General features: G+C 44.5%; 1 pseudogene; it reads right to left on the minus strand.

Annotated features, from left to right (window-relative positions):
- Positions 1-8,300: 8,300 nt before the first annotated feature.
- Positions 8,301-15,221, minus strand: LOC124961153 (40S ribosomal protein SA-like; annotated as a pseudogene).
- Between the last annotated feature and the right edge of the window lie 447 nt (positions 15,222-15,668).

The raw sequence follows: 15,668 nt of genomic DNA on the forward strand, positions 1-15,668 counted from the left end.
AGTTCATGGAGACTATCATGCTAAGTGAAATAAGCCAATCTCAAAAAACTAAAGGTCAAATGTTCTCTCTGATATGCAGATATTAACACACAATGGGGTGCGGGGAGGGAAGAATAGAAGGTCATTGTGTTAGACAAAGGGGAATGAAGGGAAGGGAAGGGGGGGAATAGGAAAGACAATAGAATGAATCGCATATAACTTTCCTATGTTCATATATTAATACATGACTAGTTAACTCTGTCATGTACAACCACAAGGATGGGAAGTTATACTCCATGTATGCATGTATATGTCAAAATTACTCCACTGTCATGTGTAACAAAAAGAACACATTTAAAAAATTTTTAAAAAGAAGTTCACATACAGAAAATGGTTCTCAGTTTTTCCAAAATAGCCCGATTTTTAGATCTTGCTTACATCATATTTTAGACCCTATTTTGGTAAAATATTAAACACATTTATCTTAGCATGACTTCTAGAACCAGACTACCTGACTTCAGATCTAGACTCACCACTTATGAAGTAGGTGAGTTTGGACAAGCTATCGAATATCTCCTTTTCTCAGTGTCCTCATGTATAAAATGAAGGAAATAGCAATCTCTGTTTCAAAGTTAATGTGTTTCCTGTTAATGTATTTCCTGTTATTATATTTTGGATTCAATAATTTCCATAATTCAGATCATTTAATCTGCTATTTCTAGAGACTCTTGACGATGATGATCCATTTTCTCAAAGCATATTTTCAGTCTCTAGTCATATAAGAACAGTAGACTCATAATTTTACATCATATTTGATCTAGAAAAGTAAACATTTGTTATGGTGTCCACGGTTCATTTTGACATACCCAAATTATATGTTTATCCTTTTCCATGTTTGACAAAATCCAAAGGCAATTTGAAGACTAAGGGAGAGGAGGAATTGCATAGACATTTAATGTCCTATTCACACAGTGACTTTGGAAGTCAGCATAAGATTCACAGTCTCAGGAGAGTTATATAAAGGAGCCTTTATCTTAAGAATCTGAAAATAAAAGGTTATCAATAACCTAGCAGAGCCATTGCAAATCCAGATGATAGCATATTTAACCTTGTATGATTAACCTCAGTCACCAAGAAACTGTTACCAGACAAGAGGCATTGGCAATTTTAGACTTTATCACTGATCAAAACAAAACAAAAAAATCAGTCTCCATTTCATTTTTCAAGCAGACAGAAAGAGTTCTAAATCTGTAATTTTGGGGGGCCAAAATAACTGAATTGAAGAAGCCTAATAAAGTTCCTCTTACACTATGATGATCTTATAACATTCCAAATTTTTCCTCCTCATGATCTCAGGAGGAAAAATATCTAATTATTTCCTCTCCACTTCCCATAAGCCACCTGTTCTGAAAGCCTAAGTACATCCCAGAGCACTCTTTAGCTAATGGAATGATGAGGTGAGCTGTGCTTCGATTATAGACTCTAGTGATTCGTAATGGTTGTTTATTATTGATTGACAGTCATTTCTCCTTCCCACCCTTGGATCATCTGGACAGAGAGGGCTTTATCCTCAATCAAAGCAAAGATGAGCAAAATAATCTCCTTATGCTTATAGGTTTCTCATGGGGGTTGGAAAATAGAACAAAAACTCAAAACAGGTAGCTTCATGTGAACCAACCATGAAAACAGTTATGTGACTATTTTTTTTTCTAATAAGTGCTGTGTTATGTTTTTAAGACAGATGACTTATTTTATTTATTTTGGTGCCAAGGATTTAGCCCAGATGTGCTTTACCATAAGTCATATCCCTAGTCCTTTTTATTTCTGAGACACATTCTTGCTAAATTGGTTAGGCCCTTGGTAAGTCACTGAGGCTGGGATTGAACTTGAGATCCTCCTGCCTGCACCTCCCAAGTCACTGGGATTACAGGCATGCACTGCTGTGCCTAGCAACATTTTAAATATTAGAAAACCTTATTATTTCCATTCCTTCAGCCCATTTGAACAGACACCATGCAAACAAAACTCTTAAGTCATAAAACTGTAGCTTAAGCATTCCTTCCCTCTTTGGGTCCCTTGAACAACTGAGAAGGAGTTTTGGACTGAAGGTCACTCCACCCCAACTTTGATAAGCTCTGCCCTGGATGTGATTTCTGTGTCACCTTTCATGTAACATTTTACACACATGCCCTCCAGTGACAGGGGGTGGCTTTTTTTTTTGGTGGTGGTGGTGGGGTGGTTACTGGGTATTGAACCCAGGGAATGCTTTGGCACTGATCCACATCCCCAGCTCTTTTTATTTTTGAGATGGAGTCTAAGTTGTTTAGGGCCTCGCTAAGTTGCTGAGGCAGGCCTTGAACTTGCGATTCTCCTGAGTCTCTGGAATTATAGGCGTGAGCCACCACACCTGGTTTCTGATGGCTTTTTCCAATCTGCCCCCTACCTCGTCATTTCCGTGTCATATGATCTTCGTGGACTGATCACTTGCCTATGGCCATAAGAAGACAGTGTTTGAGATGAACAAAAAGATGTCCCATAAAAATCTAAACATTTTAAAAACTGGAAGGTCTGGCAGCACTAGTGCCACACTCCCACAGGGTAGTGACAGGCAGCAGACACCTCTAGAGAACATGCATGTGCTTCTGGTTTGCTCAGTCCCATGGACCTCCCCACCCTCTTGCCTGGGCTCACTTCACACTGATATTACATTTTCCACTTGAAGCCCTGAAATACTATCCTGACTCCTGACATGATTGAAATATCCTTCACCAGAGCTTCTCTCCCCAGTATCAGTCTCAGGGTCTAATCAGAGATGAAAATAGGGAAGGACAATGGACATGGGCATTCTTTTGACACACATGCTTCCTTAATGCCAAACTGCCATTTTCCACCACTTCCTGTCTGAGGATAGCAGCTCACATGGAGTGGGAATATTTAGAGTACTAAGAACTGTTTGAGCATTTCACGCACATCAGCCTGTTGAGTGCTCATAACCATCCAGTGAAGCACAATCATGTCACAGAGCCCTAGTTATTCCCCAGAACCCGTTCTTAAAGACTGCAATTCTCAGACTCTCCCGGCTAGGTGTGGCCATGTGACTAAGTTCTTGCTGATTGTCTGAAACTGGATGGGCTTCTGTTTGTGCTCCTCTTTCCACAGATCCATACGATAACCTCGACCTTGCACAGTGGGCTCAGAGGACCTGATGCAGTGGTCTGCCACACCAGCCCTGGGCCACCTACCTGAGCTGCTTGGACATGAGAGAAATAGACCCCTCTTTTGTTTAAGCTATTATTACTTTGGGTTTTCTGTTACATGCGGCTACCCCTAGCACTAGGTTACCTAGAAGAGTAATACGCAATCTTACAGATGAGGAAGCTCAGGCATAGAGACACTCAGCCATTGGTCCAGATTTAGTCAGCTAGGAACAACAAATCTGAAATTTCTACTCCAGTCAGGGACCCCTCAAGAATTCTGGTGTTAAAATCTGTCAGATTGACTCAGGGAGTCTAGTTTTTATCTTCATAATGCGGAATATTAGAACATATAATTTAGAAATATCTACTCCTTTATGATATACTAAGAACACAAAAGTAGGTCTAAACATCAGGTTATTATTATTTATTTCAATAAAATCTATTTACTTGAGGGTTTACATATAACATGTCAGAACTAGGATTTTTCTAAAACGAGTATTTATTGGGGAAGAAGAAAACAGCCTACGGAACAAGAACTTCAATTAAATGTTTATTTTTTTCTTCCTTATGTAAATTAATTTTTTATTGCTAATGCTGGACTGTTTTCATAAGCAATCTTAGTTTTTTATAGGAAAGGTAAACTCAAGAGTAAAGTCTGAGAAATAAGCCTTTCTCAAGACAAATGCTCTGATTTATTTAAAATTCCATTTTTTGCCATCAAAATTCACTTCCTAGAGAAGTAATGTCAAACTGAACATACCATACCTAAGTTGCTATTTGAAATTCAAACAATATCGGATATTTTTTTTTAAGTTTTTTTTTTTTTTTTTTTAAAAAGAAAACAAAATATGCCAAGCCTGTGAAGATTAGAACTGATCCTAGAGTTTCATTCAACCATCCTGTTTTAGGGCATTTGGCTCTCCTTTTTGTTTACTTTTTGTTTTTTGTAGTTTTAGATGGATAAAATGACTTTATTTTATTTGTTGATTTTTAATGTGGCGCTGAAGATGGAACCCGGTGCCTCACACATTCTAGGCGCGTGCACTGGGCTACAGCCCCAGCCCTTGACTCTTCTTCTGTCCCACAGAGTGTTCCCCTCTGATGACACTGGCTTTTCTGACTCAGCCTCTTTGCCTGTTCTCAGCTCCCGGAAGCCTCTCCCGAACATGGGCACAGCTCCTCTGTTCTCCAGGGCTCTGACATCATCTCACCACTGCGTCCCATTTCCCTCAGTCACCCTCCCTGCATTCCTCTGCTCCTTATCTAGAGTAATAATGGACACTTCTGTCAGGTGACATTTCCCTCTGGGAAAAATGTGAGGAGAGATCTTGGGAGAATAAGCCAGCTAGGTCCCTTGACTTCCTCCAGCCCATGCTGGACTGTTCTAATTCTGCAGCAGGAAGACAGCCTGGCAGAAAGCAGCAAAGGGCAGCCCAAACCTCAGGTAGGCCCAGAGCTGACCCCTTGGGTGTGGGCTTGCTCGTCAGGTGGGCTGCATGCCACTCAGGTCCCTGAGAACACCGGACTCTTCTTCCAGAGCAAGCCAGCTCTACCACCTCAGGGGCACTGGAAATGGGTTGGCATTTACTCTGGAAGCAAGTAAGATAGGGTAGTCTGGCCCTGACAGAGAACCAGGTAGTGAAGGCTCAGGCTGGTGGGTGGGATGGATACATCCACGATAGTGGTTCCATCGGAAAACTGGGAAAGTATAGAGCCATCTGTTAGGAGATCTGCCCTTTAGACTTTGGTGCCATGGACCTTCAGACCACAACTGAGCTAGCTTTTCTAAACTTAGTTTTCCAATTTAAGAACCCCAAGTGCAAAGATTGCCATTTTACCTCAATGCCTCCAACTTGCCAGAAGTATTCTCATGGCAAAGGAATAAGTAAAATGTGCTTAGCCGCATGAATTGTGGCTCCTGTTGATGGAATTCAGAGATTTCCCTCTTTGGAGAGCCATTCATAGACAAATAGCATGTTTTAATTTTATAGAATGTAGAGGTGGAAAGAAGGCTCAGGAGTATCAGTCACACACACATCTAAGCAGGTCCCCAGTGGGGTCACCCCTTCCTAGTCAGCCACAGTTCAGACCCACCACCTGTGGAGTCTTCCTGAGCTGCCTTCTCCCTTTCTTCATTGCAAAATGCAAGTTGGGTCACTTCTGTGCTTAAAATCCCCCAATTTGGAATGGAACCACTATTTGACCCGGTTATCCTACTCCTGGGAGTATACCTAAAGGAGTTAATATCAGCATACTACAGCAATGCAGCCACATCCATGTTTATAAGCAACACAATTCACAATGGTTAAGCTATGAAACCAACTAGGTGCCCTCCAACAGAGGAATGGATATTTTCAATGTAATATAACTCAGCCATAAAAGAATCATTTTTGCCAGTAAATGAATGGATCTAGAGACTATCTTGCTAAGTGAAATAAGCCAATCCCCAAAAAACAAAAGTTGAATGTTCTCTCTGATATGCAGATACTAACACACAATTAGGGGGTGGGTAGATGTTCACTGGATTAGACAAAGGGAAATGAAGGGAAGGGATATTAATAAGAATTATCTAATCAATGTCATTAACCACATTAGCAGAATGAAGCGGGGAAAAAGAAACAGGTGGCCATCCTGATAGGTGAGAGAAAAACATCCTAACAAAACTCAATACCCATTTATTAGGTGGAAGATCAAAGCTCTGACCACACTAGGAATAGAATATAATCTGATAATGGGATATAATCAAGATGATTTTACAAAGAAATACTACAGCAAATGTTATACTGACTGGTAAATATTGCAAGCTTTAACCATGAGAGCAGGACCAAAAAAAGAGACAACTGCTTCTGCCAGTTCTATTGCGGGGCGCTGTAGGAGGAGATAGAAGTTATCAATATCAGAAATGAGGAAGTTGATATTACTATGGATTATAGAGATACGAAAAGGACAACATGGGAATATTATGACCAATTTTATGCCTAGAACTCAAGATGATCATGGCAAGAACAGAACCTGCCAACAAGCTCTAGAACCTGGGAGCAGATCCCACCTCAGTACCCACAGACAGCTCACGTGTGGCCTTCTGGGAATTCCCAAAGCAGACAACCCAGCTAAACCATCTGGCCCCATGATCCACAGAAACTATTTGATTTAAGCCACTAAGTTTGTGGTCATGTGTCTCACAAAAAAAATAAAATACAATTAATAAGCAAACAAACCAAATGCCTAAAATGACCACCAGAGCAACCAGAAATAAAGACAGAGTGTCAAATGCTTGTGAATAGAGTAGCTGGAGCTGTAAACTGGTGCTGCCTTTTTGGAAACCTCTACGGCCGGGCAAGTATCCACCTAACTACAGACCCAGTAAAAATGTACCCACATGTGCACCAAAAATGCATAAAATGTCAAAGAAATTAGGAATAGTGTCAAACTGGAAATAAGCCAAGTTCCAATTAAAATGGATTGTGATGTTTTTGTCCACAGAAACACCACACAGTAAGAAGAACAAACTACCAATATCGGCAAAACTTCGGCTGGCTCACGGCCCTGAGTACAAGAAGAATAACATATCATATTTGATTATTTTACTCACATAAAGGTGAAAATCAGGTCAAACATATGGTTAGAGTCAGTTCTAATGAAATCAGTTACCGGGTGGGGTCATGTCCAGGAGGTGACATGAAGAGCTCTTATGATTTTCTTTCTTGAACTAGGATGGGAGTCACTCCAGGTAAGTTTACTTTATAAAAATTTAATTGCAAACTTTTCTACTTTGTGTACTTTTATGTGTATTACAGTTCATAAAAATGTGACTCGAGCTAATTTATATGAATAGAGATGATTTAAAAATACCATGCCTAAGAGTTGTATGGGATTTTACCAAGTCTACAGAAGTGCTTGTCATAGCTACTGTTACCTTAGTCCATTGGGACTGTTAGGACAAAATATACAGCAGACAACTTATAAACGGGGATTTATTTCTAATGGTTCCGGAAGGTGTAAGTCCAAGTTCAAGGGGCTGGCAGATTCCAGCCTGGTGCAAGGGCCTGTTCCCTGGTTCATGAATGGATAACATCTCCTTGTTGGGTCTTCACATGGTGAAGGAATGAATGAGCTCTCTAGGTTTGTTTATTGTTTTGTGGAGTTGGGGGTCAAACCCAGAGCCTGGTGCAAGCTAGGAAGCGCTCTGCCACTGAACTACACCCTCAACCCTCTGGATCTCTTACGGGGGTTCTAACCATTCATGAGGACTCTTCCCCCATGATGGAATCACCGCTCAGAGTCTCCACCTCCTAATATTATTTCCTTAGAATTTCAACACATAAATTTGGGGAAGGGAGTGCACAAACATTTAGTCCACAGCAGTTATCATTCTTTAAAAACAGGTACATATCCTAAAACTTTTGTATTTGCAAACAAGAAAACAGTCTCACAGATTTTAAATGATGAAAAAGGACCTGGGATATAGTCGAGATGTTCTTTCTAATCAAATCTACAATACTGTGAATGTTTTGAAAGTCAGCAAATAGAATAAAATCAGTTATATGGAAGCAGGGACAATGACATGACTCATCATTTGGGTCATCTTGGGACAGGCAATTCTGAAAATGTTGAGAATGCAATCAACTGGAAGGCCAAGGGATGCCCTGGTCACCTCATTCTAATGCGGCTGTGGAGCTGAAGGGACGTGAGGACACAGCTGTCCGTTTCTGCAGGAACCCTTCTGGGGGTGCCCAGGAGGCAAGAGATTTGTCTCCTCTGCTCCACGATTTCCCCCCTTTGTGAGGGACATCTGGAAATAAAGCCCAGAGATTCTTAGCTTGTGGGGTGGAGACATGGACAAAAACTGAGGGAAGACCCGAGGAGAGGGTCAGTTCTTTGCAACAGATTCTCTCAGGGACCCAGACCCTAGTAGTTTTTTTTTTGTTGTTTTTGTTTTTTTTAAAGAAACGTATTAATTTCCATAACCTTAGTTCCATTTTGCTTATTCAATGTCTGCAGAACAGCTCAAGACCACTCAGTGGTTGTTCCTACCCACTCAGTGGCCTGAGCAGTGGGAGCTGCAGACCAGTCTTCAGTGGGGAACTGCTGGATAGGCAGAGAGGGCACCTGCACACCTGCAGATCAGTCTGCAACCTCAGGTTGAGAGGCAGTGAACTCAGGAGCTGGAGCAGTCCATTCACTCTGAAATTCCTCCTTGGTCACAGCTTTTTCAGCAGCAGCCTGCTCTTCTTTTTCAACCTCTTCAGGATCTCTGTAGAAGTAGAGCTCAGGCATGACCTCCCACGGGTGTGCATGGGAAATGGCGCCAGGCATGCGCAGAACTTCTCGGGCCAGCATCCACCACATCGGACCCACAGAACGAGCTCCCTTATTGTTGCATGGAATGGCAGTGTCCACGTAGTACAGAGGAGAGTCTGTGTTACACAGAGCAATGGTGGGCAGATTGACATGAGAGGCTTCTGTAAGAGGCTGGTGGTCAGCCCTGGGATCAGTGACCACCAGCAGACGTGGCTCCCAGAAGGCTGCCTGGATCTGGTTAGTGAAGGTTCCAGGACTGAAGCGCCAGCAATAGAAGTGGCTCCGGTGGCAGCAGCAAACATCAGCCCAGCCCGCTGGCCAGTATTCCTAGGGGATATGACGCTGACATCAGCAGGGATTTCGATGGCAACAATGGCACAAGCGACCAGCAGACGCTTCGCCCAGGTCCTCTTCAGATTTATGATGTATATGCCATCGCTTTTCCTTGTGTAGACATATTGTTCCATCTGGAAATCAAAGTTGGTGCCACCTAAGTGGGTTCCTGCTGCAAGGAATTTGAGGACATCCTTTATTTGCAGGATGTCAAGGGCTCAGGATATGTGACAGTTTCCCTTTTAAGTTACCACGGGAATCCAGAACAACGCTCTACAGTCCCCTCCCTGGGTAGCGCGGAAGGCCCTGGCAGGTTTTGATCCTTTTCTGTTAGGTCAACCTGCAGCCCTGGTGCAGCGCCCCCTGGTGGGCACCAGAGGTCAGGGCAGCTCCACCTCATTTCAGTCATTCTCTAACCCGATGGAGCTTTAGGAAATGCTCAGTGGCCTTTTCTTTCCCTAGGCCAATGAGGTTTGGAAGCCCGCAGTTCATTCTGTCATGGCCACAGTTGATAATCATGGCTTTGCTTCATGCTCTAAGAGATCCCAGATTTTATTCAGTGAAAGCCAGGATATAGAAAGTACTGAGAGAAGAGTTTCAAAAAGATGCCAAAGTGGAATTTCTCCAGCCCAGTGTTACAGATGAAAATTCTAGATAGCTCCTCCACCATTCTCACGTGGCTTTGGGGGAGAATAAGGGCGACTCCCCAAGCTGGGCGTATTGACACACAGGAGGTAAAGTCTTTGTACTTGCTCATCAGGCAAAAAGTTTCTGTGGCGGAGTCCGCAAAGATGGAGATGTTGGCAGGCCATGCAGCAGCAGAGCCTGGAGTGGCCTAATAAAACCTCTGGGTTTTGTTTAAATGCACCTGGAATGTTCTGTTGCGTGCAACAGGTGGAAATGTCAGAGATACATATAAATTTGTCCTTGGGTCCAAAATATCAATTGCAAAAATAGCATTTGAGCAGGTGGAAGGGACTCAGTGTTAGGTATAAAGCAACCTTTCTCTCCCGCTAACCCAGCCTCCCAACCCACCTGTCAATCTGCCGTTAAGCCCGCCTCTCCCGTTACAGGAATTTCCCGCTTACGTCGCAGTAACCTTCCTGCTCCCCTACATTACTTCCAATATGTCATTAGTCCATCAGTCAGTCTGTAATAATTCTCCTCCGTGATTGGTTCCTCCCAGCCCTCGAAATTCCAATATCTGACAAGGAACCCTTCGCCATCATCTTCTTGCCCTTTCCCCTTTCCCCCGAGCGGACACGTTTTGTCCGCTTAGAATAAAGTTCCTCGTGTGGGACCTGTATCTGCGGAGCGTTTTTTCTGGGAGTTATCGAAGAACCAAAACTGCCCCCTTACATCTAACTAACACTCAGGGCTTTTGGAGACAGACATTATCGAGTGAACTGTAGGATGCTGGTATTTAGAATTCAATGCAGTTACAAGTACTTATTTATTTATTTTTTTGGCACTGAGGGTGCTCTACTACTGAACTGTTGGGGGCTATGCCATGCGGACCACGCCAAGATGGTGCCTGGCAGCCAGCCAGAAATTGTTTTGATCACATCGGTGGTGAGGAAGTCGGTTAACATAGACACACTCAGGTGCTTTATCATTGGCCGTATTCAAGTGAGTCCATGCACACAACACGTGCACATGTGTTCCCGAGTGCTCCTGCTCGAGCCTGCTCGTTTTGACCTTTGCTGTGATTGGGCAGCTGGCTCCTCGCCTGATCTTCGCTTAACTGGCGTGGCCCTACCCTCTGCCTCCTGGAGGGTATATAAGCGGGCAGTAGGCAGAAGGCAAAAAGCAGATGGCAGATTGCGGAGCGGAGGACTAAGAACACACCTCTAGGTCGCAGATCACAGATCGCAGTACGCGGGATGCACCACTAAGAAGCACCTTTGATAGACAGCACCCTTAAGCACGCACCTCTAGCACGCACCTTTAGTTTGCAGGATGCAGGGCGGCACCTCTAAGAAACAGCAGCAGAACTCTAAGAAGAAATAGATCTCTGGAAGCATAGCAAGCCTCTTTCTCTAAAACTCCCTCTCAAAGCCCCTCTTCCTCTAAAATCAAGCAAGCCTCTCCTCCTCTATAAGCTAGAGAATAAGCAAGCAAGCAAGGAAGCAGCTCAGGAATAGAAGTAGTTTATTTCCAGTCCACCTCCGATAAATACCCGCGAGATTGTTGCTGCAGGCGGTAACAAATATCCGCGGGATTGTTGCTGCGGGCGGTAACAAATATCCGCGGGATTGTTGCTGCGGGCGGCAACACTGAACCACACTCCCAGCCCTTTTTGAGTTAGGTTCTTGCTAAGTTGCTGAGGCTGGCCTCAAACTTGTGATCCTCCTGTCTCAGCCTCCTGAGTTACTGGGATCACAGGCGTGTGCCACTGTGCCCAGCAAGAACACAGCATTTAGGTCAAGAGAGGGAACAGTCCCACTCGGCTCTGCCTGGAGATGTCTCTTCATGTTTTGATTAAAATACAGCATCTCCTTGTCACTAGCTTTTCTAAGCCAAACTATCACTCTGCTTAGCTCATCTGGGTCAGGACCTGCTCTGTTCCTGTGGCATACCATTTGCCCCATGTGTTTACAGATTTTAGTTCTTTCATCCCTGCAGTGGATAGCAAAACTTTCTTCAGAAATTCCACAGCTAGAAATGAAAGAACAGCAAGCTGAGTGAGCACAGCAAAGTGTCCAGTAGGCAGGAGAGGGCCACCTCATGTGGGTTTGTTTCTGCCCCTTGGGTTTGAGTTCTGGGGAATTCCACCTTTGATCTGCCATCTGACCCTCAGATTCCATCACTGGACAAACTACCTAAATGTTCTTTTCTTGCAGTCCTAAGGTGCTTAGAAGGGAACATTCGTTTTTTAATGTCTTAGTTCATTTTACTTTCTCCCCAAATTGGAATAATGGGAGGTAGTGAGTAGTTCTGCAAGGGAGGACAAGTGTCACCTGCCTCACACTTTTATCCAGGGCCACAGCTGCAAAAACTGGTCAATTTTGCACTTTTATAACTGCAGTAAAAACTGCAATGAAGGAAGTGGAGAGATTTCCCTGAGGAGCAAGGCTTGCTCTAGTCTCATCAAAGAAGTTCCAGAAATGACCACTAGGTGGCAGACGGTGAACAATCTTTTCCTAAACTGCTGTAGATTCTTAAAGGAACCTTAAATCTCAAGTCTTCAAAGAGATTTTGGTGGATGATGTGAATGGTAGGGATCATGTCAGTTTGTCCCCCACATCCCCTCTACTAGCCGGTGTCCCCACAGAAGAGCACAGGTCTTTGTGACTTTGGGCAGGTCCTGCTATGGACCCCTCCATGTGTTACATATAGACTTTAATTTCTGTACTTATTAAATATTTACATACCACTGTATAATTTAGTCTTCCTTAAGTGCTGTGAAGGAGGGGTGTTCACAACAGGGACCCACATCCAGGCTTCCTGGAGGGGCAGTGGAGACCAGAGGATGAATACGCAGGTGAGGCTGGAGGTAGGGGAGAATATTCTAGGCAGAGGAAGCACCCTGTGGTTTTGGCTCTGCTGAGGAGCAGACTGAGGCAGGGTGGTTGGAGTTGTGAAGGGCAAGAAGAAACCAGGCCCCACCCCTAGGGCAGGACTGCCTTGCTTCACATCAGGAGTATCTCCCTTGCTTGGGGTTCTAGAGAGAGCAGGAGGAGGTCTTGGCCTCTTTCTCTGGAGTGTCAGGAACAGAACATCCTTTAACCAGGCTGGGTAAGGTGTGTCGGGCCTGGCGAGGCCTCTTCCACTGCGATTCCCTTCATTTGTGTAATGACCTATTTATTCCTACAGGTTTTCCTGCCTGCCTCCACCTCAAGGCAAGGGAAGGCTTCTACAAAATACAGACTCTTGGCTTTGAGTTGACGTTAGATGTAAATAAAACAAACAAACAAACAACAAACAAACAAACAAAAAAACACTTCTCAGAAAGTACAGGGGCTGCATCTGGAAGGTTCCTTCCTGGCCCAGAGAAGAACAGGGCCTTGGATGAGAGGTGGCTGGGACCCCTGACTGCCACTGGTCTGCAGTGAAAGGAGCAGAAAATCGGGGTGAGAGGTGGCTACGAAAGGAAATGTGACAAACTTTGCCTTCCTCATAGGTCGAAGACAGTTGAATGCTCTCATCTGTTCATCATTCTTAATCTAACATGCAATTTTAGATGCAATCTGTGTAAAGGACAGCACGGTCCACTTTTAATGCTGCCTTAAACAAAACGACTAAGGAGATGTGCTTGGGAGGATTGGAGGACTTCCGACCTTCTGCACGTACGAGGGCGGGACAGTTGCTTGCCAGTGTTGTGGATTGTCCATTGCCCTGCAGAGATGTGACTTGGGAAGGTGTCAGGATTGGCCCCCATTTCCTTGTGCACATAGTGATACTGTCATTTACTGGTGACGAGGTCCGCTTCCTCAAATGTTGAAGTTTGAACATGAGAGAAGCACGCCAAGGCTTATGTTATATATAATATTAATATATTAATATATAATATTAATATTAACATATAATATTACATAATATTATATATTAAGCAGGTTTTATTTCAAGGTAATTATACAGACTTCTCCCGGGAGGGAGAAGGGGGCCATGGCTGATGTTCTAAGAGTCCCAAGAAGTGAACGCACCCTACATCTTCCTGCTTACATGACTAGGCCCAGGAGTTGCCAGTGACATAGCAAAAAAGGTGAGCAGCAGATGGCAGGTAAGGGCCCAGGGGGCATTAATTAGCAGCTCCCTGCCTGTAGTTCTTGACAAGGGCAGGTAAATTTGGTAATCAGTGGGCTCCAGAGATCCTTGACCTTCCATTCTCCCAGGGGAGTCTCCAACTTCCAGATGCAGATGGTTTTCATGGCCTCCATTTCCTCGATTTGACCTGATCCCCCGTTTCTATGCTGTCCCCAATTCTGGCTTCAATAGGAAGGGGCTTGTCTAATATGGAACAATGGTGAAGCCAAAGATGGGGACTAAAAAGTTGCCCTGGGAGCAGAAACAAGGAGATACTGGTGATGGCAGAGCCAGCCCAAGCCTGTTGGCCTGGCTGAGGGGGGAGACAGGAGGTGGTGAGGTGGGCAGACCCAGCTGGCGGATGAGAGAGGAACTGAGGCAGAGCCGGGGGCTGGTGAAGGAACAGAAGCAACTTGTCCAAGTATTGACCTGCCTGATGCAGACAGGGCGACATTGAGGATACAGGGAGGGGACTACCTGGAAGAGCCGGCCCTCTGACAAGTAAGCATCAGGCCGAGGGCTTTTGGAGACAAGAGGGACTTCTTGGTTTTGACTTGGTGCTGCCAGCACTTCTCACCTGATGATTTGGGAACTTCCCCATGGCCCTCCTACCTTTGACTTGCAAGGTAGTCTGGGACAGTCTTTCCTCCTGCCCCAGAGCATCTGTTTCTTAACTCCTCGACTACATTCCCAAAGCCCAGGTCACATCTACACTCCCCAAAGGGAAGTTTTGCTTTAGGCATTCATGCCACGTCACAGAGGCAGCAGATGAAGTACCTCGCTAACGTTATTCGCCATCCGGGGCGACCTCGTAACAAAATACTCTTGGAACATCTCATTGAACCAAGTATTAGGAACCCTTGGGGGAAAATTCCAGAATTTCCACAGGCTGAGGGAGGAGCCACACCTGCACTTTCTTGAAGTCAAATCCTTAAATTGTTTCAACTCCAAAGACCCTTCAATGCTATAAACATCCCGTCCTGAGGAACAAAGCTTTAAGTCTAGCCAGGATTGGAAGATATCCACAGAACTGGAAGCGTCAAAACCCAAGCCCATCTCTAAAATGGCACCAAGTAACTATCTAGTAGAAGGACAAATACTGTTTATAAATTCCAACTTTTAAAGAACACAGTTGGAAAGTTAAAAAAAAAAAGTGGTGGCCAAGCCAATAGTTTTTGTTTTTTTTTTGATACCAGGGACTGAATCTAGGAGTGCTTAACCACTGAGCCACACCCCAAATCCTTTAATTTTGAATCAGGGTCTTGCTAAGTTGCTCAGGGCCTCCCTAAGTTGCTGAGGCTGGCCTTGAACTTATGATCCTCCTGCCTCAGCCTCCTGAGTGCTGGGATTACAGGTGAGACCCACCATGCGGGGCTCGAGCCAATACTCTTCAAGCATGAACTTTCTGCTGTGTGGCAATAGTCAACTCACCTTTATTTTTCTTATTAGCCACTGGTTCTCTCCAGGGAGACTGTGGTTGTCCTGCTACCCCATTAGCATTGTCTGAGGATGTTTTTGAAACTCTACTTGTACCTCTGAGCACCTTCCAGGTGATGGCAGCCTACAGCCAGTTTGAGAACCTGGCAGGTGAATCAAGGTTACCCTGAAGGGAGACTGGGCTTTCTTGAATTTCTCTGCTGTTGGGGTTATCTCGCTGTTCCCCATCTTTTCTTGTTAGAAGATTAGCTGGGAGATAGAAGATTGCAGCTGCTAAGTGATGAGTCCCCCACCCGGCTCCAAGAGCTTCAGGTGTCCTACCCCTTCCACCTCACTTTTCCAAGACCTCCATTCCTCCCTCCTCACAGTTACTTATGGGCTAATCACTTATCCCTCCAGGCACAAATGACAAGAGTGAAAATGGATTTAGGCTTCACAGGGAAGTTCCAGCCATGGTAGAAGAATGTTAAGGCTGTACAGCTGAACTCTACGTGTGTCCCTGAAGTGCCACCATCATGTGCAGAGGGGTCGCCAGGCCAGTCCTGTGGTGGCTCCTCATTGTTGGATCCTGTGCACTTGGGGTTGACTTGACCTTTTCAACAATGAGGCCCATGTTCATTATTCCATGCTGGTGGTTTTCAGGCAAAGCAGTTCTGTCACTCAGGGGCCATTCTG

Source organism: Sciurus carolinensis, chromosome 12 (genome assembly GCF_902686445.1).
Source record: "Sciurus carolinensis chromosome 12, mSciCar1.2, whole genome shotgun sequence".
NCBI lineage: Eukaryota > Metazoa > Chordata > Mammalia > Rodentia > Sciuridae > Sciurus > Sciurus carolinensis.